Source organism: Delphinapterus leucas, chromosome 7 (assembly GCF_059928025.1).
Source record: "Delphinapterus leucas isolate spDelLeu-1000000601 "Yukka" chromosome 7, BTC_Dleu_Yukka2, whole genome shotgun sequence".
NCBI classification, from domain to species: domain Eukaryota; kingdom Metazoa; phylum Chordata; class Mammalia; order Artiodactyla; family Monodontidae; genus Delphinapterus; species Delphinapterus leucas.
In genome coordinates this window covers 74,526,613-74,553,582 of record NC_143135.1, presented here as the reverse complement: position 1 = coordinate 74,553,582, position 26,970 = coordinate 74,526,613, and positions in this window count along the sequence as shown.

The following is a 26,970-nucleotide window of genomic DNA, read 5'->3' as shown; positions in this document are numbered from 1 at the left end:
GAAGGGATGGATAAAGATATTCCATGCAAATGGAAATCAAAAGAATGCTGGAGTAGCAATACTTGTATCAGATAAAATACACTTTAAAATAAAGAATGTTACAAGAGAGAAGGAAGGATAGTACATAATGATCAAGGGAGCAATCCAAGAAGAACGTATAACAATTATAAATATATATGCACCCAACAAGGGAGCACCTCAATACATAAGGCAACTGCTAACAGCTCTAAAAGAGGAAATTGACAGTAACACAATAATAGTGGGGGATTTTAAGACCCCACATACACCAATGGACAGATCATTCAGACAGAAAATTAATAAGGAAACACAAGCTTTAAATGACACAAAAGACCAAATAGATTTAATTGATATTTATAAGACATTCCATCCCAAAACAGCAGATTTCACTTTCTTCTCAAGTGCACACAGAACATTCTCCAGGATACAGCACATTTGGGTCACAAATCAAGCCTCAGTAAATCTAAGAAAACTGAAATCATATCAAGCATCATTTCCGACCACAACACTATGAGATTAGAAATCAATTAAAGGGAAAGAAAGCATAAGAAACACAAACACATGGAGGCTAAACAATACATTACTAAATAGCCAAGAGACCACTGAAGAAATCAAAGAAGAAATAAAAAAATACCTAGAGACAAATGACAAGAAAAACATGATGATCCAAAACCTATGGGATGCAGCAAAAGCAGTTCTAAGTAGGAAGTTTATAGCAATACAATCCTGCCTCAAGGAAAAAGAAAAATCTCAAATCAACAATCTAACCTTACATGTAAACGAACTAGAGAAAGAAAAACAAAGAAAACCCAAAGTTAGTAAAAAGAAAGAAATCATAAACATCAGAGCAGAAATAAATGAAATAGGAACAAAGAAAACAATAGTAAAGATCAATAAAACTAAAAGCTGGTACTTTGAGAAGGTAAACAGAATTGATAAACCTTTAACCAGTCTCATCAAGAAAAAGAGGGAGAGGACTCAAATTAACAAAATGAAAAAGGAGAAGTTACAACTGACACTGCAAAAATACGAAGCATCATTAAGAGACTATTACATGCAACTCTATGCCAGCAAAATGGACAAACTGGAAGAAATGGACAAATTCTTAGAAAGGTATAAACTTCCAAGACTGAACCAGGAAGAAATAGAAAACATGAACAGACCAATCCCAAGTAATGAAATTGAAACTGTGATTAAAAATTTTCCGAGACGGAGGAGAAGATGGCGGAAGAGTAAGACATGGAGATTACCTTCCTCCCCACAGATACATCAGAAATACATCTACACGTGGAACAACTCCTACAGAACACCTACTGAGCACTGGCAGAAGATTTTAGACCTCCCAAAAGGCAAGAAACTCCCCACGTACCTGCGTAGGGCAAAAGAAAAAAAAAATAAAGAGACAAAAGAATAAGGATGGGACCCGCACCAGTGGGAGGGAGTTGTGAAGGAGGAAAGGTTTCCACACACTAGGCACCCCTTCGCAGGTGGAGCCTGAGAGTGGTGGAAGGGGTAAGCTTTGGAGCCACGGAGGAGAGCACAGCAACAGGGGTGCAGAGGGCAAAGCGGAGAGATTCCCGCACAGAGGATAGGTGCTGACCGGCACTCACCAGCCCCAGAGGCTTGTCTGCTCACCCGCCGGGGTGGGCAGGGCTGGGAGCTGAGGCTCTGGCTTCGGTCGGAGCGCAGGGAGAGGACTGGGGTTGGCGGCATGAACACAGTCTGAAGGGGGCTAATGCACCTCAGCTAGTTGGGAGGTAGTCTGGGAAAAAGTCTGGACCTGCTGAAGAGGCAAGAGACTTTTTATTCCCTCTTTGTTTCCTGGTGCTCGAGGAGAGGGGATTAAGAGCACTGCTTAAAGGAGCTCCAGAGATGGGCACCAGCCACGGCTAACAGTGTGGACCACAGAGACACGGGCATGAGACACTAAGTCCATTGCTGCCACCACCAAGAAGACTGTGTGCGAGCACAGGACATTATACACACCTCCCTTCTGGGGAGTCTGTGCAGCCAGCCACTGCCAGGGTCCCGGGATCCAGGGACAACTTCCCCGGGAGAACCCACGGCATGCCTCAGGCTGGTGCAACGTCACGCTGGCCTCTGCCGCGGCAGGCTCGTCCCCATCGTGCCCCTCCCTCCCCCAGGCCTGAGTGTGTCAGAGCCCCCGAATCAGCGGCTCCTTTAACCCCGTCCTATCTGAGCAAAGAACAGACGCCCTCCGGCGACATACATGCAGGGGGGTGGCCAAATCCAAAGCTGAGCCCCAGGAGCTGTGAGAACAAAGAAGAGAAAGGGAAATCTCTGCCAGCAGCCTCAGGAGCAGTGGATTAAATCTCCACAATCAACTTGTTGTACCCTGCATCTGTGGAATAAATGAATAGACAACGAATCATCCCAAATTGAGGAGGTGGACTTTCAGAGCAAAATTTATTATTTTTTCCCCTTTTCCTCTTTTTGTGAGTGTGTATGTGCATGCTTCTGTGTGAGATATTGTCTGTAGAGCTTTGCTTTCACCATTTGTCCTAGGGTTCTAGCTGTCCGTTTTTTTTTTTTTACTTAAAAAAATATTTTTTTCATAATAATTATTTTTTACTTTAATAACTTTATTTTATTTTATCTTACTTTATTTTATTTTCTTTTATCCTCTTTCTTTCCTTTTTCTTTCTTTCTTTCCTTTCTTTCCTTCTTTCTTTCTCTTTATTTCCCTTTCTTTCTTTCTTTCTTTCTTCTTTTTCTCCCTTTTATTCTGAGCTGTGTGGATGAAAGGCTCTTGGTGCTGCAGCCAGGAGTCAGTGCTATGCCTCTGAGGTGGGAGAGCCAACTTCAGGACACTGGTCCACAAGAGACCTCCCAGCTCCACATAATATCAAATGCCAAAAATCTCCCAGGGATCTCCATCTCAACACCAACACCCAGCTTCACTCAATAACCAGCAAGCTACAGTGCTGTGCATCCTATGCCAAACAACTAGGAAGACAGGAACACAACCCCACCCATTAGCAGAGAGGCTACCTAAAATCATAATAAGTCCACAGACACCCCAAAACACACCACCAGATGTGGACCTGCCCACCAGAAACACAAGGACCAGCCTCATCCACCAGAACACAGGCACTAGTCCCCTCCATCAGGAAGCCTACACAACCCACTGAACCAACTTTAGCCACTGGGGACAGACACCAAAAACAACTGGAACTAAGAACCTGCAGCCTGCAAAAAGGAGACCCCAAACACAGTAAGATAAGCAAAATGAGAAGACAGAAAAACACACAGGAGATGAAGGAGCAAAATAAAAGCCCACCAGACCTAACAAATGAAGAGGAAATAGGCAGTCTACCTGAAAAAGAATTCAGAATAATGATAGTAAAGATGATCCAAAATCTTGGAAATAGAATACACAAAATGCAAGAAACATTTAACAAAGACCTAGAAGAACTAAAGATGAAACAAGCAACGATGAACAACACAATAAATGAAATTAAAATACTCTAGATGGGATCAATAGCAGAATAACTGAGGTAGAAGAACGGATAAGTGACCTGGAAGATAAAATAGTGGAAATAAATACTGCAGAGCAGAATAAAGAAAAAAGAATGAAAACAACTGAGGACAGCCTCAGAGAGACCTCTGAAACATTAAACACACCAACATTCGAATTATAGGGGTTCCAGAAGAAGAAGAGAAAAAGAAAGGGACTGAGAAAATATTTGAAGAGATTATAGTTGAAAACTTCCCTAATATGGGAAAGGAAATAGTTAATCAAGTCCAGGAAGCACAGTGAGTCCCATACGGGTAAATCCAAGGAGAAACATGCCAAGACATATATTAATCAAACTGTCAAAAATTAAATACAAAGAAAACATTAAAATCAGCAAGGGAAAAACAACAAATAACACACAAGGGAATCACCATAAGGTTAACAGCTGATCTCTCAGCAGAAACTCTGCAAGCCAGAAGGGAGTGGCAGGACATATTTAAACTGATGAAGGAGAAAAACCTACAACCAAGATTACTCTACCCAGCAAGGATCTCATTCAGCTTTGATGGAGAAATTAAAACCTTTACAGACAAACAAAAACTGAGAGAGTTCAGCACCACAAAACCAGCTTTACAACAAATGCTAAAGGAACTTCTCTAGGCAAGAAACACAAGAGAAGGAAAAGACCTACAATAACAAACCCAAAACAATTAAGAAAATGGGAATAGGAACATAAATATCGATATTTGCCTTAAATGTAAATGGGTTAAATGCTCCCACCAAAGTCACAGACTGGTTGAATGGATACAAAAACAAGATCCATTTATATGTTGTCTACAAGAGACCCACTTCAGACCTTGAGAAACATACAGACTGAAAGTGAGGGGATGGAAAAAGATATTCCATGCAAATGGAAATCAAAAGAAAGCTGGAGTAGCAATAGTCATATCAGAAAAAATAGACTTTAAAATAAAGACTATTAGAAGAGACAAAGAAGGACACTACATAATGATTAAGGGGTCGATCCAATAATAACATAACAATTGTAAATATTTATGCACCCAACATAGGATCACCTCAATACATAAGGCAAATACTAACAGCCATAAAAGGGGAAATCGACAGTAACACATTCATAGTAGGAGACTTTAACACCCCACTTTCACCAATGGACAGATCAGCCAAAATGAAAATAAATAAGGAAACACAACCTATAAATGATACATTAAACAAGATGGACTTAATTGATATTTATAGGACATTCCATCCAAAAATAGCAGATTACACATTTTTCTCAAGTGCTTATGGAACATTCTCCAGGATAGATCATATCTTGGGTCACAAATCAAGCCTTGGTAAATTTAAGAAAATTGAAATTGTATCAAGTATCTTTTCTGACCATAATGCTATGATATTAGATATCAATTACAGGAAAAGATCTGTAAAAAACACAAACACATGGAGGTTAAACAACACACTACTTAATAACGAAGTGATCACTGAAGAAATCAAAGAGGAAATAAAAAAATTCCTAGAAACAAATGACAATGGAGACACAACGACCCAAAACCTATGGGATGCAGCAAAAGCAGTTCTAAGAGAGAAGTTTATAGCAATACAGTCCTACCTTAAGAAACAGGAAACATCTCAAATAAACAACCTAACCTTGCACCTAAAGCAATTAGAGAAAGAAGAACAAAAAACTCCCAAATTTAGCAGAACAAAAGAAAACATAAAGATCAGATCAGAAATAAATGAAAAAGAAATGAAGGAAATGATAGCAAAGATCAATAAAACTAAAAGCTGGTTCTTTGAGAAGATAAACAAAATTAATAAACCATTAGACAAACTCATCAAGAAAAAAAAAGGAGAATACACAATAGAATTAGAAAGGAAAAAGGAGAAGTAACTACTGACACTGCAGAAATACAAAAGATCATGAGAGATTACTACAAGCAACTCTATGCCAATAAAATGGACAACCTAGAAGAAATGGACAAATTCTTAGAAATGCACAACCTACCAAGACTGAATCAGGAAGAAATAGAAACTATGAACAGACCAATCACAACCACTGAGATTGAAACAGTGATTAAAAATCTTCCAACAAACAAAAGCCCAGGACCATGTGGCTACACAGGCAAATTCTTTCAAACATTTAGAGAAGAGCTTACACCTATCCTCAAACTCTTCCAAAATGTAGCAGAGGGAGGAACATTCCGAAACTCATTCTATGAGGCCACCATCACCCTGATACCAAAACCAGACAAGGATGTCACAAAGAAAGAAAACTACAGGCCAATATCACTGATGAACATAGATGCAAAAATCCTCAACAAAATACTAGCAAACAGAATCCAACAGCACATTAAGAGGATCATACACCATGATCAGGTGGGGATTATTCCAGGAATGCAAGGATTCTTCAATATATGCAAATCAATCAGTGTGATACACCATATTAACAAATTGAAGGAGAAAAACCATATGGTCATCTCAAGAGATGCAGAGGAAGCTTTCGACAAAATTCAACACCAATTTATGATAAAAATCCTCTAGAATGTAGGCATATAGGGAACTTTCCTGAACATAACAAAGGCCATATATGACAAACCCACAGCCAACATCATCCTCAATGGTGAAAAACTGAAAGCATTTCCACTAAGATCAGGAACAAGACAAGGTTGCCCACTCTCACCACTCTTATTCAACATAGTTTTGGAAGTTTTAGCCACAGCAATCAGAGAAGAAAAGGAAATAAAAGGAATCCAAATCGGAAAAGAAGAAGTAAATCTGTCACTGTTTGCAGATGACATGATACTATACATAGAGAATCCTAAAGATGCTACCAGAAAACTACTAGAGCTAATCAATGAATTTGGTAAAGTAGCAGTATACAAAATTAATGCACAGAAATCTCTGACATTCCTATACACTATTGATGAAAAATCTGAAAGTGAAATCAAGAAAACACTCCCATTTACCATTTCAGCAAAAAGGATAAAATATCTAGGAATAAACCTACCTAAAGAGACAAAAGACCTGTATGATCAAAATTATAAGACACTGATGAAAGAAATTAAAGATGATACAAATAGATGGAGAGATATACCATGTTCTTGGATGGGAAGAATCAACATTGTGAAAATGACTCTACTACCCAAAGCAATCTACAGATGCAATGCAATCCGTATCAAAGTACCACTGGCATTTTTCACAGAACTAGAAAAAAAATTTTCAATTTGTATGGAAATACAAAAGACCCCGAATAGCCAAAGCAATCTTGAGAATGAAAAATGGAGCTGGAGGAATCAGACTCCCTGACTTCAGACTATACTACAAAGCAACAGTAATCAAGACAGTATGGTACTGGCACAAAAACAGAAAGATAGACCAATGGAACAGGATAGAAAGCCCAGAGATAAACCCACGCACATATGGTCACCTTATATTTGATAAAGAAGGGAGGAATGTACAGTGGAGAAAGGACAGCCTCTTCAATAAGTGGTGCTGGGAAAACTGGACAAGTACATGTAAAAGTATGAGATTAGAACACTCCTTAACACCATACAAAAAAATAAGCTCAAAATGGATTAAACACCTAAATGTAAGGCCAGAAACTATCAAACTCTTATAGGGAAACATAGGCAGAACACTCTATGACATAAATCACAGCAAGATCCTTTTTGACCCACCTCCTGCAGAAATGGAAATAAAAACAAAAATAAACAAATGGGACCTAATGAAACTTCAAAGCTTTTGCACAGCAAAGGAAACCATAAACAAGACCAAAAGACAACCCTCAGAATGGGAGCAAATATTTGCAAACAAATCAATGGACAAAGGACTAATCTCAAAAATATATAAACAGCTCATGTTGCTCAATATTAAAAAGCAAACAACCCAATCAAAAAATGGGCAGAAGACCTAAACAGACATTTCTCCAAAGAAGAAATACAGATGTCCATGAGGCACATGAAAAGCTTCTCAACATCACTAATTTTTATAGAAATGCAAATCAAAACTACAATGAGGTATCACCTCACATCAGTTAGAATGGGCATCATCAGAAAATCTACAAACAACTAATGCTGGAGAGCGTGTGGAGAAAAGGGAACCCTCTTGCACTGTTGGTAGGAATGTAAATTGATACAGCCACTATGGTGAACAGTATGGAGGTTCCTTAAAAAACTTAAAATATAATTACCATGTGACCCAGCAATCCCACTACTGGGCATATACCCAGAGAAAACCATAATTCAAAAAGACACATGCACCCCAATGTTCATTGCAGCACTATTTACAATAGCCAGGTCATGGAAGCAATCTAAATGCCCATGGACAGACAAATGGATAAAGGAGATGTACATATATACAATGGAATATTACTCAGTCATAAAAATGAATGAAATTGGGTCATTTGTAGAGACGTGGATGGACCTAGAGATAGTCATACAGAGTGGAGTGAAGTAAGTCAGAAAGAGAAAAACAAATATCATATATTTACGCATATATGTGGAATCTAGATAAATGGTACAATTGAACTGGTTTGCAAGGCCCAAATAGAGACATAGATATAGAGAACAAACATATGGACACCAAGGGGGAAAAGTGGGCAGGGGTGGTTTTGGTTGTGGGATGAATTAGGAGATATGTATTGACATATATACACTAATTATATAAAACAGATAAGTAATAAGAGCCTGCTGTATAAAAAAAATAAATAAAATTAAAAAAAAAAACAAGTGATTTTGCAATAGAAACCTTATCACATATATTAGAATTGGAATGGTTTATAATTTTAAACGACAATCAAGAAACTAGGCAGTCAATTTAATATAAGATATCTGAGTCTTGCATTCTTTGGAATTTCAGTTTGAATCAGTATCAGAATCTAGTGGTTTAGAAATGAAAAATACCATGCTGTTTTGGTTTATAAATGTAATGTATAATGCCTAATCTATTGGCTTTTTAAAAATCTTCATAAGCTTCATTGGGAAATTCTATTTTAATGTTTTAACCATATGTACAATTAAACTTCTGAGCAATTTCCAGATAAGAAAAAGCTTGGTAAAGTTGAGTCTGAATTAAGCATTTTATTTTCATATGGGGTTAGTTCATAGCTAGTACATTTTCTGTTTTTCTTTCCTTTCTTCCTTTCCCCCTTCCTTCCTTCCCTCCCTTCCTTCCTTCCTTCTTCTTATCTATATATGTATTATATATATATTTTCTTATTTTTGTTGTGTAATTTGCACATTTTTATAGATTGATAAAGTCTGTATACCTACAAACTGCAGACAAGTAATTTACTCTAGTTGCATCCATTTACTATATATGTGTAAAATATGAATATTTTGTCTTAGCAAGCAGCATATAAAAGCAAGAAAAACAAAGTAAGTTTTGCTATTTTAATTTTTTTGTAAATATAAACATGCGTGGCATAAATAGTCAAATACCTGGGGATCATCTCTAAATGACAGGTTACTAAGGACAGAAAATAATTATGTAGACTTTTATGACTTAAATAAATATATTGTGTAGTGTTTTTAAATCATTTTCACCTGTTAGTTTTTCATATATTCTATTAGAAAATAAAATTTTCATTTATAAACTAAAATTGAAAGAAATAATGATAATAAAAATATGACATGTGTGTTATGTGTATGTGTTGTATAGCAACAAATAAAATGAAGACTTACACTAAATTACTTCCCAGAATTTTAAAACGGTTTATGACTTATTTACATGTGTTAAAGTATTCTTCTAAATAAAGTTAATATAAAATGCCATAAAGATTTGGATATCATTATAGGTACTTATTTTTATTTCATTTTAAAATTTATAAAATGTACTCCAACCTAAAGCACTCCTGGGACACAGAAGAATAAAAAGGTTATGACTATTAATGTTAATAAAACAGTAAAAAAAAGAAAGGTATAACTATTAATGTATTTTCCACGTGGAAGAATAAGCTGTAAAGATGTGCTTTGTTTGAAAGCACGTGACATTTATATCACTCTTGAGACACAAAAAATAATTCTGGTAACTGTAATATTATGCATAAACAGGGAGATCAGCTCGGTGCTTTATGACCACCTAGAGGAGTGGGATAGGGAGGGTGGGAGGGAGATGCAAGAGGGAGGGGATATGGGGATATATGTATGCATATGGCTGATTCACTTCGTCGTGCAGCGGAAGCTAGCATAACACTGTAAAGCAATTATATGCCAATAAAGATGTTAAAATAAATTAATAATTTTAAAAATAAAAGAACTGACACTGTTAAAAAAAAACCAAAAAAACCCACTAATCTGTGTTTCCAATTTTTAAACAGAAAACCAGTTCTAATGATCAGAGGTATTCCTTAGTAAGCTGAGGAACAGAACTTCAGAGATAAATTATTTTTTTTTCTGTCTATAATCTGTATCTTTGAGATAGTATAAGGAAATTTAATCATTTCCTCAGATTATTTTTCCATTGTGAATTAAATAAATTGGAAATATATCCTTTCTTTTGCCAAGTGTAGCCTTTTATTTTATTTTAATTTTTATGGAGTATAGATGATTTATAATGTTGTGTTAGTTTCAGGGATACAGTAAAGTGAATCAGATACATATACATATGTCCACTCTTTTTTTTTAGATTCTTTTCCCATACAGGCCATTGCAGAGTATTGAGTAGAGTTCCCTGTGCTATACAGCAGGTTCTTATTAGTTATTTATTTTATATATAGTAGTGTGTATAAGTAATAACATATATGTGGAATCTAAAAAAAAGAGTACAAATGAACTTATTTACAAAACAGAAGTAGAGTCACAGATGTAGAAAACAAACTTATGGTTACCAGGGGATAAGGGGGGAGGGATAATTTGGGAGATTGGGATCGACATATACTGATTAATCCAGTAGCCTACAAAGTGGTTTCCTTGCTTTTACCCTTTCCTCACACACCTTCCCACCACAGTATATTTTCACGTTGCAGCTAGTGAGATCTTATTAAAACTAAAGTCAGATCATGTCACTTTTCTCCTCAAAATCTTTCAATAGCTCTCTATTTACTCGGAGTAAAAGCCAGTCTTTACTATGGTCTACAGACCCTTTATGATCTGGCTTCCATTACCTCTCAGACCTCATCTCGATGCTCTCCCTGAAAACACTCAGTTCCTGCTTCACTAACTTCCCTACTTTTCCTAGAACAAGCAAACTCCTAACCTAGGGCCTCTGGAGGTGTCTCTTCCTGGAAGGTCTTCCCTCCAGATATGTTCATGGGCAAACTACTTGCCTTGTTCAATGCTTTACTCTCTGTCACCTGCCTAAGAATGAGGTCTAGCCTATTCAAGAGATCACTCCATTTATAATGTTAACCTTCTCCCTATTGCCATAACTTCTAAAACCCTTAACCATTCTCTACTTTTTCTTTTTTTCCTTAGCATTTATCATTTAATATAATATACTACTTAGTATGCTATTTATTATTTAATACATTAATCTTTTACTAGAATATATTTGTAAGATTCTATCTGCTAGCCTGTAATCCCTGAGGAGACCACTTTTTTGTTGACTGTTGTATCTCAAATGTCTAGACAGTACCAGTCATTTAACAAATATTTGTCAAAAAAATTAAGTGTCAGGCACATCTATTAGGAAAGGTTAGAATCAATTGTAATAAATACTAAATTAACAAGTGGCTATAACAGTGTACGTGTTTATCTTTCACATAAACAAAAGCAGTTCAGGGGGTTAGTTTGACGACTCATAAACTATCAATATCCAAGTTCCTTCTAATTTTCTGCACTTCTCAATGTGTAGCTTCTACTTAGGGCTTCTGCTCTCATAATCTAGGCAGAAGAACAAGAAAAAGGACAAAAGGAGGGAATATTCACTATATATAAGCCACTTCCTAGAAGTTGCATATACCAATTTACTTCATAATTTATTGCCCAAAGCTTAAGTCACCTTATCACATCCAAATGTAAGAGACAGACGTCTGGATAGTGAGTTCTTATTCTAGGAAGTTACATGCACAGCCGAAGATCTACTGTTCTATCACTGGAGACCTAGATATTGTCATACTGACTGAAGTAAGTCAGACAGAGAAGGACAAATATCATATGATATAGCTTATATGTGGAATCTAAAAAAATGGTACAAATGAACTTATTTACAAAACAGAAATAGAGTTACTGATGTAGAAAACAATCATATGGTTACCAGGGGGTAAGGGGAGGGGAGGGAGAAATTGGGAGATTGGGACTGACATATACACACTACTATATATAATAGATAACTAATAAGGACCTATCATATAGCACAGGGAACTGTACTCAATACTCTGTAATGACCTATATGGGAAAATAATCCAAAAAAGATTGTATGTATATGTATAACTGATTCACTTTGCTGTATACCTGAAACTAACACAACATTGTAAATCAACTATACTCCAATAAAAAGTTTTAAAAAAGAAAGCAAAAATGGGTATTTGTTGACAATCAACCATCATTGTCATAAAATCCAAATGCATATGGTAAGTGAGCAATTGGATGTAAATGTGGTGATTATATAAAACTGTTGAGAGTGTCAGTCCTCTTTTACAAATGTTGTCACAAAATAATTACTCTCATATTCGAAAGTGTTCTAATTTGAACAATAAATTACAAAGTCATCTTAGATATGGGACTGTAGGTCAGTGAAAATATCTGGGCTAAAGATGTATTTCTAGGACTCAAGAACATATACATTATTTTTTAAGATTTATTTATATTTATTATTTATTTATTTAATTTATTTTTGGCTGCATCAGGTCTTTGTTGTGGCATGCAGGATCTTTGTTGAGGCATGCGGGATCCTTCGTTGTGCCACACTGGTTCTTCGTTGTGGCACGTGGGCTTCTCTCCAGTTGTGGTGTGTTGGTTTTCTCCTCTCTAGTTGTGGTGCGTAGGCTCCAGGGCATGTGGGCTCTGTAGCTGTGGTGCGTGGGCTCTAGTTGAGGCACACAAGCCAGTAGTTGTGGTGCACGGGCTTAGTTGCCCCACAGCATGTGGGATCTTAGTTCCCTGACCAGGGATCGAATCCGCGTCCTCTGCATTGTGAGAAGGATTCTTTACCACTGGACCACCAGGGAAGTCTCCACATACAGTATTTAAAGACATGAAACAGTATGAGTTGACTTAGAGTTGTTGTATAGATGTAATAATGGAGAGGCCCTATAACTGACATACAAGGTACTCTAAAATTTAGAGGTCAAAGAGAATTAGAAGCCAGCAAAAAGGCAGAAAAGGCTAACCAGTCATGTCAGAGGAAAATCAAAGAGAAATTGGTGTCACAAAGGCCAACGGAAGATAGTGTTTCAAAAACTATGCAAATAATTTTGATAAATGGGATCAAATGAGAGCTGAGCATTTACCATTATATTTGGCAATGTAGAGTAAATGATTAGTTTTAATAATAGCTATTTACTAGAATTATCACCGCTAAATGGAAAGAAAGCAATGGAGAAAAGAAGGATACATATATGCTTTTGTTGAAAGTTTTACTTTAAAAGGAAGCAAAGAAATAGGGTAGTAAAGGAAATATCAATACAATTTTCCCTTTTATTTTTTTAATCTTAAAGCTAGGGTAAATTTCAGCACGTAAGTATGTTGAAGAGAATGATTCTATAAAAAGTAAAAATGTAATGACGCTTGGAGGTAGCAATGGTGGGATAAGAGGGAACACAATCTAGTAAATAAGCAGAGGGTTTGGCCTTATGTAGAAGCCCATTATTGAAAGAGGGAAGACCTACTGACTGAGTGGGTTGGTAGATTTAATGGTGAAAGTCTGCAAAAATTCTCTGATTTCTTCTATTTTCTGCTTGAATAAGGCACAGTATCATCAATGAAGAAGGAGGATTAGGAAATGTAAGAGTAAATGGAAATGGAAAAGAGCTGCAACTCAAAGAGAATCTGAGGATCAATAAACATTGGTGTCACCAACAGCTTGTTGGAAATGCAGATTCTCAGGTATATCACAAGATCTTTAGGACTTGCATTTAATAAGGTCTCCAAGTGATTTGTGTGCACCTTAACTTTGAGAAACATCAGTCTAAGAGAACAGGAGAGCAAATCATTATGGGAAATGTAGCAGGGCTGTCCAAATGACTAGCTGTGCTTTTGAGGTTAGTGGTCATAATTTTAAAATGAGATAAGTTTCCATTAGCTATCTTTAGCCAACATCCTAATTAAGATCTTTTCCAGGGTATCTTTTAGTCATTTGAAACTGAAGTCCAAAACAAAATCTGTTCCCCCACTAGTCTTCCCCATTTCATAAATGGTATCACAATCCCCTCTGTTGTACAACCCAAATATTGAGAAATCAACCTTAATTCCTTTTATCCTCTCCTAACTGTATACTAATCTGTTAGGAAATCCTATGTACTTTACCACTAAAACCTACTCAGCTGCTCTCCTAGCCTAACCTCTATCATGTCTTCCTGGATGATCTCAACTGCCTCTCCACTGCTGGTTTTGTTTCCACTTTTGAAGCTTGATAGTGACTTCTCCATATTCTAAGAATGATTAAAAACAAAAACAAAAAACTAGCTGAAGCAATCTCAAATTTTAGTGGACTACAGACCCTCTCAGCTGAGCCACAATTACAGGAATTTAGGCTGGTTCGCACTGAGGAGATAAGCCTGAATTTGGGAGGAGTATAATTTGATTCCTGCCTTCAAGTATTTGAAGAACAAATAATCACTAACATTTTCTGACTGCCAAAGAGGCACACACTGGGCTAGGCATTAGAAATCCATCATCTCCATTTCTTAAAATAACACTTCATGATAGTTTCCACTTAATTACCACCTCCAAGGCCATGAAAATTAGAACTATGACAACAAGAATGATATAAGGAATAACTTTCAATCAGAGCAATCTAAAGCATGGACTTATTTGAGAGTATCTAGTTAAATATCACTTGAAATATCCAATCTTAGTAAAGATAGCCACTGGCAGAGATGCTGTGGAAAGAATTCAAGCATCAGCTAGGCAGTTGGCTAGTTCATAACTAATGTTTATAGCATTACTGGAATTCCATAGTTCTGTGATTCACTGAAACCTAAAATTCTTTGCCAGAATGGAATTAAATGAATCTACACTTGAAGCAATGCATAAAACATTCTATGGTGTGTGTAGGAAAAAATAATTTTCACCAGATTGGTTGAGGGCCATCAGATTACTAGGGGGATGCCAAAGTGTCTGAAATTTCAAAAGGATCTGCCAGTCGGACCTTGTTCTTGTGGTTGTTAACATCTCAATTAAATCAGGGTTGGAAAGAAAAGTGAAAGTAGTCCCAAACTAATAAATTCATTACACAGAACAGCGGTCCCCAACCTTTTTGGCACCAGGGACCGGTTTGGGGGAAGACAATTTTTCCACGGATGGAGTCGGCGGTGGGGCCATGATGGTCCAGGCAGTAATGCAAGCAATGGTGTGTGTGTGGGGGGGATGGTTCAGGCGGTAATGCGAGTGATGGGAAGAAATGGGGAGATGCAGATGAAACTTCGCTTTCTCGCCCGCCACTCACCTCCTGCTGTGCGGCCCAGTTCCTACCGATCAGCGGCCCAGGGGTTGGGGATCCCCGGATTAAGAGATTTGTCAAAGTTCACACAGCCAATGCAAACTAAATTTCCTGGTAACTAGTCCAGATAACAAATCATTATACTATACGCCCTATGCTGGAATATTCCTTACATTTTCTTTATGCTTTGATGCTTTAATTTTCTGATAGTTCTTTTCACAGCTTAGTTTTTCTCTGATCCCCAAGTTCTAACCACACTTAAATACTTTATTTCCTAAAATGCCATGCTCTCTCAAGACTCTGTACCTCTGAATATGCTTTTTCCTTTCTCTAAACTATATTTTGTTAGAAAGTTATGCCAACATGCTCAATGCTTCCAAAGAGCATTTTTGTGTACCTCATATAAAGATATAAAACCAATAATCACTAAAAACTTCTAACTTAAAAATAAAAAGTCCAAACAAAACTAAATAAAAAAATAAACATTTAACAGACCAGAAGATAACTTTAAGAAAATAAAAATGATAAATGTCTTCAATGAAATATGAGCAGATAAAGCATCTATGTTAAAGTAAACTAGATGCTATTAAAATAATAAAAACTGATATTCAAAGAATCTGAACTTCAAAACTGAAAATAGGATAGCATAATAAAATACCGCCATCATAGCATTGGAAAAATACTGAGCAAATTTTCCACAAAGCAGAATTTTTAAAAAATAACCAAAAAAAGATGAGATAAGAAAATTATATAATTAAATCAAGAGATGCTAAGTCCAAAGAAGGAAAACTAGTCTAGAGGGGGAAAAATAAAAGGAGCAAATCATTAAAGAAATAAAAATATCAAATTTCTCAGAATTGTAGGATAGAGATTTCCAAATAACAAGGTCTCTAGATCAGGAGGTCATTTCACAAAATATGTCACGGATATATCAAATGACATCAGAATTTACAAAAGCATTACTGTAAATCTGAACTGTCCAAAAAATGAGCAAACTATTTTCTAATGTAGAATTTACTTTCTAGCCACTCCAACACATAGCCAATTTTAGATATGTAGCTACAAAAATTCTTCCATCTATACATCCTTTCACAGGAGGATACTAAAGAATATTCTTCACCAAAACAAGTAAGCAAACAAAGAAAGAGAATATTAAGTAATCCAAGAAATAAGAGCTCTCATATAGGAAAATAAAAAAGACAAATTTCCAGGATGACAATAAAAGGGATTTCCTAGTATCACAGCCATGCAGTAGAAACTTATTCAATGGGAACAATATATAGGGCTTTACGGGATGTGTCTCTAAGAATAAAAATGGAATCAAAGAATTAGCTGATGTGACTGATCATAAAGTGAGAAATGTTATAGTTCTATTACAGCTTAGACAATAAATATTTTTAATTTGGCAAAATGTTCATTGAGCTTGCAGTGTGCTTCAGTTGTACTAGATACTTTAGGATACATCAGTGAACAAAAGAAACAATGGTATCTGCCCTACTAGATTATACAATCAAGACAAAAGTTGGTTAGGCAATGATTAACTCCAGAAAAACAAGACAAAAATCCAACCAAGAAAGAAAATGTAATCATGTTACACTACATGGAACAACTTAAGAACAATCTTTACATAGTCATAATAATTTATATACTATATTTGATTTTAAGAAAAATATGCTAAATCACTTTTAATTTGGGATTTTGTTTTTGTTTTTTACAGAATGATGTTGGGACCTAGGGATGGGAAATCAATACATAATACATATAATTGGAAAAAAGATGAAGTAAAAGCTGTGTAAGCATGCATGCCCATCCCCAATCTCTAACAAAGTAATCCATTATATCAGCATTTTGCCAAGGAGGTTGAACCGGCTCTCCCTCTGAATCCCTCTCTACTGAGACCTATAGGCAGCTGCTACTGGAGTTAAAACATGAAATGATATACATCTGCCATCCCCCTACTAAATGATCTCTAAATCAGTTTCTAAATCATACACTATAGAAATGTTTTAAATATTAGTATATGATGTCCTATGAAATAAAATATTGCAAAAATTGAGAAGGAGGGTCAGGGTTGTACAAACGAGAATACAAAATAGGGATGGGAATTCTCTTGTGTTATAATTTGATATGAAGTTTTTATTTTTAAATGGAAAATATTACAAGAATATTTACTTGTTCACAATCTTAAAATAGGTGGTTATTCCAGCTCAATAATCCAGAGAGTGGCAAACAGCAAATCTAAAACCTTTCACAAAGATTTTACTATTTTTTCTTAAAGAGGTTCCCTGTCATCTTTGGAGTTCAGAATATGGAGATATATAGTTATTATAAACTAATCACTGATTGCACTCTGTTAAGCTTTGTATTAGTAGAGCAGCATGGATATTTTGTTGTTTTTATATAATAATTTTAAGATTTAATAAATTTATCTTTCTACATGTCAAATGTTTAAATTCTGGGTCTTAGTGTGATATTATAATATTTTAAATATTATTAGAAATAACTGTCCTCTATTTTACATTGTGACTTGCAAATTAAGATGCACAGAGAAAGTGCTTAATGGTAATCATCTGATTTATGTAATATAAATGTAGTTGTTTTTCTTAATTTATGATAAATTAAACATTTTTTCCCATACTTCTTTCAAATAACTTCCTTAAAGAAAGAAACTGCATTTTCTCATAATTTTCAAAGTCAAAAAGGTTTAAAAGTCAACTATTTACATAGTAAAATTGCTTTTGATTGACATCATTATAATGTTCTTACATTTTGAATTCCATTCGACCTCACCATGTTCTAAATGATAATCTGAAAATTGAGGGTTACCTAGATTAAACAAAATCATTTTGGCACACTAACTCCTACCCATTAAAAAATAAACTTGGAATTAATTGTGTTTTTACAAAACACTGCAAAAAAACCAGCTTACTCTCTCAGGATATAGGAAATGAACTTTAATTGTAATTTGTTCAAGAAAGTGTATATTATTATATTGGCTTAGTAATAATTATGACTCTCTACAGAAGATGTATCCTTTGGGCATATTTTCCCTTAGGGTATTAATTTAACTTTCCCATAAGCAGTATTAAAGTCCATATTCACCTTATGGCACTTTTTTACTGCCAAAAATTAAGGTCTATCTAGTAAAAGCATATTTCAAATAACCATAGTAAGGCTATTATAAACGTAACTTCTGTCTTTATTGAAAAGCTTCAGTATATACCACTAAGCTCATCTTGTAACTACTCCTTTCTAATATAGAAAGAAAACCATTTGAATTGCATGCACTAATCTCTTAATCTACAAAACCTGTTTATGTATGTGATGCTTTTAACGCATTTTACTTTTCCACATACCCGATGGTCATTCAGGGATCAAATCTGGCAGCTAACAATTGGCCATTAAACATTCTGTCAATAGATCATTCTGTTACATTTCAGAGAGTGATTGAGCTAATTAAACACAACTGTGAAACTAAGCAGATATTTAATTAACATTATTTGATGGCTTTGGAATGGATATTATTATTAACAGAGACATTTGAAATAACTCAAATCAGAGTTAAACTCATTAACCCAGGCTTTTAGTATTACTTACTGCAGTATAACTTTTATTTTTATATACAGTTAATATATGCTTTCTGCAAAATGCTAACAGTTACATGGCCATACAGTATACTGCTTAAAGATGAAGACACTTTTTTAAAGTTAAAAAAGTATTAATATTAAGTAAATCCCTTTATCAAAATGTTTATGTTTATTATAACAAAATTATTTTCTTTGTTTTTAATTCTTCAAGCACTTGCAATTATTTTTTATCATGGTAAATAAAAATGTAGTATTAACAAAATTTGTCTAATAAAAAATAAAGTTAAAATGGTAAGAAAAAGAAGGAAAGAAAAAGTTGGCAATAGTAGTGTTACATTTGTACTTGAATCTCTTGGATTTCCATTGATCATGGGCCTGCATTTTTGTCACAGCTTAATAAATTTCAGTTGTTGTAGGCCAACTCAGTAGGTAGGGAAAACTATACTTCTTGGAGTGTGCTTCAGTAATATGACACAATTATTACTGATTACTTGAGGCTCTGGTGCATTACTCCTCTGAGGATTAATTTATCTGATTGCAGATTAGTACTGTACAGTTTCTAGTGCTTTAATCCTTTGAGAGCTGTTCTATAATTATTGCATGTGGTACATGCTACAGTCTTTTCCTATACATTATGGCAAACAGTTCTATATGCCTCAAAAGTATTCAATTCATATCACCTTTACTAATGAAACAGATTTTATATATCCTCATTTCAGATTTTGAAGAGTCATGATATCTCATCACAACATGTAAATTTTCAAAGAAAGAGCAAATAAAAATAATTAAATTATAGTAAGGGCTCATATGATACTGCTTGTGGACAAGATTAACAGCCATAAATTCATTTTTATCCACTTTTATAATGTTTTTTATGTACTGAGAATTATAATTTGGCCTAATTTCATAGAAGATAGTAATTTGATATCATCTACGATATTATAAAACAAGCTAGAGTACTGCTTTGGTTTACTTGTTTGTTTCTTTTTTGATACTTTGTCACATACAAAAGTAATTTTTACCAAAGAAAGTGTTGAATGAAAACTTCTGCTCTCTTAATTGCATTCCAAAGTCTGTGCTTGACTTGTTAAAAATATTTTAGTGAAAGAGATTCAACAGGTCAAGGAAAAAATGCAAACAAGGTAGATTACAAGGCCAAAGCTCTGAGAGTCACAATAGACTACTGGTTGAAACCATACTAATCTCAGTCTAGGGCAGTGAGAGGGTTAAAATTCTTTGAAAGTCCTTTAAAAATTACACATAGACACACACACATGGAAAAATCAGGGTAGAAAAAAGGGAAATTTATTCATGCATTGGATCTCCTATACAGCCTTGTAGAGCACTGGCTGCCCAGTATTTAACCCCAGACTGCATAACAAAGCAAAAACACAAATCAAATCAAAGCAAGTAATATTTATTTAAAAGAAAAGAGACAAACCATCTGAGGAGGGTGAGAAGTTCTCTCCACCTATATAAAGCTCCTACCCAGGAAGACTTTCCACTTACAAAAAACTCTTAGAAATAGATCTACTGAGAGGGCAGACAGCAGAAGCAAGAAGAACTACAATCCTGCAGCCTGTGGAACAAAAACACATTCATAGAAAGATAGACAAGGTGAAAAGGCAGTGGGCTATGTACCAGATGAAGGAACAAGATAAAACCCCAGAAAAACAACTAAATGAAGTTGAGATAGGCAACCTTCCAGAAAAAGAATTCAGAATAATGATAGTGAAGATGATCCAGGACCTTGGAAAAAGAATGGAGGCAAAGATCGAGAAGATGCAAGAAATGTTTAACAAAGATCTAGAAGAATTAGAGAACAAACAAACAGAGATAAACAACACAATAACTGAAATGAAAACTACACTAGAAGGAATCAATAGCAGAATAACTGAGGCAGAAGAACGGATAAGTAACCTGGAAGACAGAATGGTGGAATTCACTGCTGCGGAACAGAATAAAGAAAAAAGAATGAAAAGAAATGAAGACAGCCTAAGAGACCTCTGGGACAACATTAAATGCAACAACATTCACATTATAGGGGTCCCAGAAGGAGAAGAGAGAGACAAAAGACTTGAGAAAATATTTGAAGAGATTATAGTCAAAAACTTCCCTAACGTTGGAAAGGAAATAGCCACCCAAGTCCAGGCAGTGCAGAGAATCTCAGGCAGGAAAAACCCAAGAAAAAACACACCGAGACACATAGTAATCAAATTGGCAACTATTAAAGACAAAGAAAAATTATTGAAAGCAGCAAGGGAAAAACGACAAATAACATAAAAGGGAACTCCAATAAGGATAACAGCTGATTTCTCAGCAGAAACTCTGCAAGCCAGAAGGAAGTAGCATGATATACTCAAAGTGATGAAGGGGAAGAACGTACAACCAAGATTACTCTACCTGGCAAGGATCTCATTCAGATTTGATGGAGAAATCAAAAGTTTTAGAGACAAACAAAAGCTAAGAGAATTCAGCACTACCAAATCAACTCTACAACAAATGCTAAAGGAACTTCTCTAAGTGGGAAACACAAGAGAAGAAAAGGGCCTACAAAAACAAACCCAAAACAGTTAAGAATATGGCAATAGGAACAAACATATTAATAATTACCTTAAATGTGAATGAATTAAACGCTCCAACCAAAAGACACAGGCTTGCTGAATGGATACACAAACAAGACTGATATATATGCTGTCTACAAGAGACCCACTTCAGACCTATGGACACATTCAGACTGAAAGTGAGGGGATGGAAAAAGATATTCCATGTAAATGGAAGTCAAAAGAGAGCTGGAGTAGCAATACTCATATCAGATAAAATGGACTTTAAAATAAAGAATGTTTCAAGAGACAAGGAAAGACACTGCATAATGATCAAGGGATCAACCCAAGAAGGAGATATAACAATTACAAATATATATGCACCCAACATAGGAGCACCTCAGTAAATAAGGCAACTGCTAACAGCTCTAAAATAGGAAATCAACAGTAACACAATAATAGTGGGGGACTTTAACACCCCACTTACACCACTGGACAGATCATCCAAACAGAAAATTAATAAGGAAACACAGGTTTAAATGATACAGTAGACCAGATAGATCTAATTGACATTTAGAAGACATTCCATCCAAAAAGAGCTGATTACACTTTCATCTCAAGTGCGCATGAAACATTGTTCAGGACAGATCACATCTTGGGTCACAAATCAAGCCTCAGTAAATCTAAGAAAACTGAAAGCATATCAAGCATCTTTTCTGACCATAACGCTATGAGAATAGAAATCAATTATGGGGGAAAAATCGTAAAAAACATAAACACATGGAGGCTAAACAATACATTACTAAATAAGCAAGAGGTCACTGAAGAAATCAAAGAGGAAATCAAAAAATACCTAGAGACAAATGACAATGAAAACATGATGATGCAAAACCTATGGGATGCAGCAAAAGCATCTCTAAGAGGGAAGTTTATAGCTATACAAGCTCACCTCAAGAAACAAGAAACATCTCAAATAAACATCTAACCTTACACCTAAAGGAACTAGAGAAAGAAGAACAAAACCCAAAGTTAGCAGAAGGAAAGAAATCATAAAGATCACAGCAGAAATAAATGAAATAGAAACAAAGAAAACAATAGCAAAGATCAATAAAATTAAAAGCTGGTTCTTTGAGAAGATAAACAAAATTGATAAACCATTAGCCAGATTCATCAAGAAAAAGAGGGAGAGGACTCATATCAATAAAATTAGAAATGAAAAATGACAAGTTACAACAGACACCACAGAAATACAAAGCATCCTAGGAGACCACTAAAAGCAACCCTATGCCAATAAAATGGACAACCTGGAAGAAATGGACACATTCTTAGAAAGGTATAACCTTCCAAGACTGAACCAGGAAGAAATCGAAAATATGAACAGACAAATCACAAGTAATGAAATTGAAACTGTGATTTAAAATCTTCCAACAAACAAAAGTCCAGGACCAGATGGCTTCACAGGTGAATTCTATCAAACATTTAGAGAAGAGCTAACACCCATCCTTCTCAAACTCTTCCAAAAAATTGCAGAGGAAGGAACACTCCCAAACTCATTCTATGAGGCCACCATCACCCTGATACCAAAAGTAGACAAAGATACTAGAAAAAAAGAGAATTACAGACCAATATCACTGTTAAATATAGATGCAAAAATCCTCAACAAAATACTTGCAAACAAAATCCAACAACACATTAAAAGTATCATACAACATGATCAAGTGGGATTTTCCCCAGGGATGCAAGGATTCTTCAATATATGCAAATCAGTCAATGTGATACACCATATTAACAAATTGAAGAATAAAAACCATATGATCATCAATAGATGCAGAAAAGCTTTTGACAAAATTCAATACCCATTTATGACAAAAACTCTCTAGAAAGTGGGCATAGAGGGAACCTACCTCAACATAATATAGGCTGTATACAACAAACCCACAGCAAACATCATTCTCAATGGTGAAAAACTGAAAGCATTTCCTCTAAGATCAGGAACCAGACAAGGATGTCCACTCTCACCACTATTATTCAAATCCACTATTATTTGGAAGTCCTAGCCATGGCATCAGAGAACAAAATGAAGTAAAAAGAATACATATTGGAAACGAAGAAGTAAAATTGTCACTGTTTGCAGTTGGCATGATACTATACATAGAGAATCCTAAAGATGCCACCAGAAAACTACCAGAGCTAATCAATGAATTTGGTAAAGTTGCAGGATAAAACATTAATGCACAGAAATCTCTTTCATTCCTATACACTAATGTTGAAAAATATGAAAGAGAAATTAAGGAAACACTCCCATTTACTATTGCAACAAAAAGAATAAAATACCTAGGAATAAACCTACCTGGGAGGCAAAAGACCTGTATGCAGAAAACTATAAGACACTGTTGAAAGAAATTAAAGATGATACCAACAGATGAAGCCATATACCATGTTCTTGGATTGGAAGAATCAATATTGTGAAAATGACTATTCTCTCCAAAGCAATCTACAGATTCAATGCAGTCCCTATTAAATTACTAATGGCATGTTTTACAGAACTAGAACAAAAAATCTTAAAATTTGTATGGAGACACAAGAGACCCCAGATAGCCAAAGCAGTCTTGAGGGAAAAAAATGGAAGTGCAGAATCAGACTCCCTGACTTCAGACTATACTACAATGCTACAGTAATCAAGACAATATGGTACTGGCACAAAAACAGAAATATAGATCAATTGACAAGACAGAAAGCCCAGAGATAAATCCATGTGCCTATGGTCAACTAATCTATGACAAAGAAGGCAATTACATACAATGGAGAGAAGACAGTCTCTTCAATAAGTGGTGCTGGGAAAACTGGACAGCTACATGTAAAAGAATGAACTTAGAACACTCCCTAACACCATACACAAAACTAAACTCAAAATGGATTCGAGACCAAAATTCAGACACTATACAGCTCTTAGAGGAAAACATTGGAAGAGAAGTCTTTGACATAAAACACAGCAAGATCTTTTTTGATCCACCTCCTAGAGTAATGGAAATAAAAACACAAATAAACAAATGGGACCTAATGAAACTTAAAAGCTTTTGCCAAGCAAAGGAAAGTACAAACAAGTCGAAAAGACAGCCCTCAGATGGGAGAAAATATTTGCCAAAGAATCAACGGACAAAGGATTACTCTCCAAAATATATAAACAGCTCCAGCTCAATATTAAAAAAACAAACAACCCAATCCAAAAATGGGTAGAAGACCTAAATAGACATTTCTCCAAATAGGACATACAGATGGCCAAGAAGCACATGAAACTCTGCTCAACATCACTAATTATTAGAGAAATGCAAATCAAAACTACAATGAGGCATCACCTCACACCTGTCAGAATGATCATCATCAAAAAATCTACAAACAACAAATGCTGGAGAGGGTGTGGAGAAAAGGGAACCCTCTTGTACTGTTGGTGGGAATGTAAATTGATACAGCCACTATGGAGAACAGTGTGGAGGTTCCTTAGAAAACTGAAAATAGAATTACCATATGACCCAGCAATCCCACTACTGGGCATATACCCAGAGAAAACCATAATTCAATAAGACATATACACCCCAATGTTCATTGCAGCACTCTTTACAACAGCCAGGTCATGGAAGCAACCTCAATGCCCATTGACAGATGAATGGATAAAGAAGATGTGGTACATATATACATTGGAATATTACTCAGCCATAAAAATGAATGATATTGGGTCATTTGTAGAGACGTGGATGCATCTAGAGACTGTCATATAGAGTGAAGTAAGCCAGAAAGAGAAAAACAAATATCAAATATTAATGCATATATGTGAAACCTAGAATATGGTATAGATGATTGGTTTGCAGGGCAGAAATTGAGACACAGATGTAGAGAACAAACATATGGACACCAATGGGGGGAAAGCAGTGGTGGGTGGTGGTGGTGGTGTGATGAATTGGGAGAATTGGATTGACATGTATACACTTATGTGTATAAAATGGATGACTAATATGAACTTGCTGCATAAAAAAATAAAAAAAATTAAAAAAAAAAAGGAATAGATCTACCTGCCCAATGCCAAAGGAAACCCACCTAAGGTGTATTATTATTAATGAACAGACAATAGTTGGTCAGCAGACATGAGAGAAAAGCAGTCTCATCACAGAGAAATATTAAGAATAATTTTTCAGATAAGCTGACACTACAGGTAACAAACCAGGTAATAGAAGGAAACTAATAACAAAAATCATTCCATATTATATTTGTATTCAAGAAGGTACTGCACTTTAAAAAAAACTATGAATAAATGAATAAATCACCAACAAAAAAGACATGTTACAAATCATGAAAATTATTGCTAAAATAAAAAATATACTAAACTGATAATGTCTCTAGATAATAAAATAGATAATATACAGAAACAGAAATGAAATATATGAAGGAAAAAAGAAAAACAACAAGAGGACCAATCCAATTAGTGAAAGAGGAAAGAAAGATTAGGTAAAGAATTAAAAGAGAGGTAGAAAATAATTTTATCAGAGCCAAAGTTCTCTTTATGGTGAGTAAAATAACTAAAAATGCCATGCTTATGCCCATGGAATTTCAGATTATCATTCTAAAAATTGTTAGGAAAAGACAATGCTGAAAGCTTCCATTAAGAAAACAAAACAAAGGAAAAATCAATTGCTTTCTTACTATAGGCAAAAAATAGTTGTAAAAGAAAGATATTTATATATTTGATTTCAAGATTTTAATGTTATCAATGTGGAAATTAAAATGATATAACAATCAAAATTTAAATAAATTTAAGCTAAAATCAGAAATAACACAAAAATTCCATCTCTGAGTAGTGGAACTAAAGTTGGAGAGGAATTTTATAGGTATCTGTACTATTCTGTACTATTTAAATTGTGACTATTTGTACAGATGGACTTGGCTAAATAATTTTAAAATTCTAAAATAAATGTAATGAATAATTTCTAGTACTCACTGAAAGATATTTCAAAAGAGCTGTAACGTGAGTACACTAATTATCCCAAGGTGGGATGTCTTAGACTGCTCTGGCCGTTATTACAAAATAACATAGACTGGGTGACTTAAACAACAGAAATTTATTTCTCACAGTTTTGAGGCTGGAAGTCCAAGATCAAGGTGCTTATGGATTTCGTTCCTGGTGAAAGCTTTCTTTTTTTTTTTGCGGTACGCGGGCCTCTCACTGTGGCCTCTCCCGTTGCGGAGCACAGGCTCCGGACGCGCAGGCTCAGCGGCCATGGCTCACGGGCCCAGCCGCTCCGCGGCATGTGGGATCTTCCTGGATCGAGGCACGAACCCGTGTCCCCTGCAACAGCAGGCGGACTCTCAACCACTGCGCCACCAGGGAAGCCCCCTGTGACTACCTTTTGACCAACAGAATATGGACAAAGTAATAGCTTTCTGAAGCTATGTCATAAGAAGTTTTGCAGCTTCTTCTTGCATTCCTTGCAATGCTCACTCCTCAGGTATTATTACCACTACCTTGGAATCCAGCTATGCTATGGGAAGCCACATGATTAAGTCACTTGCAGGTGCTCTAGTCAACTACCTCAACTGACCTCAGAGCAAATAGCCAGCATCAAGTGATAGCCAGGTGAATGAACTACCTTCGTGTCCAGCTCAGCTGAGCCTTCAGATGCCTCCAACCTCAGCTGCTATCTGATCACACCTGCATGATAGACCCCAAGCAAGAATGGCCCACCTGAGTCCAATCAACCTATGGAAACAGATAAGAATTTATTTTTGTTTTTCGTCC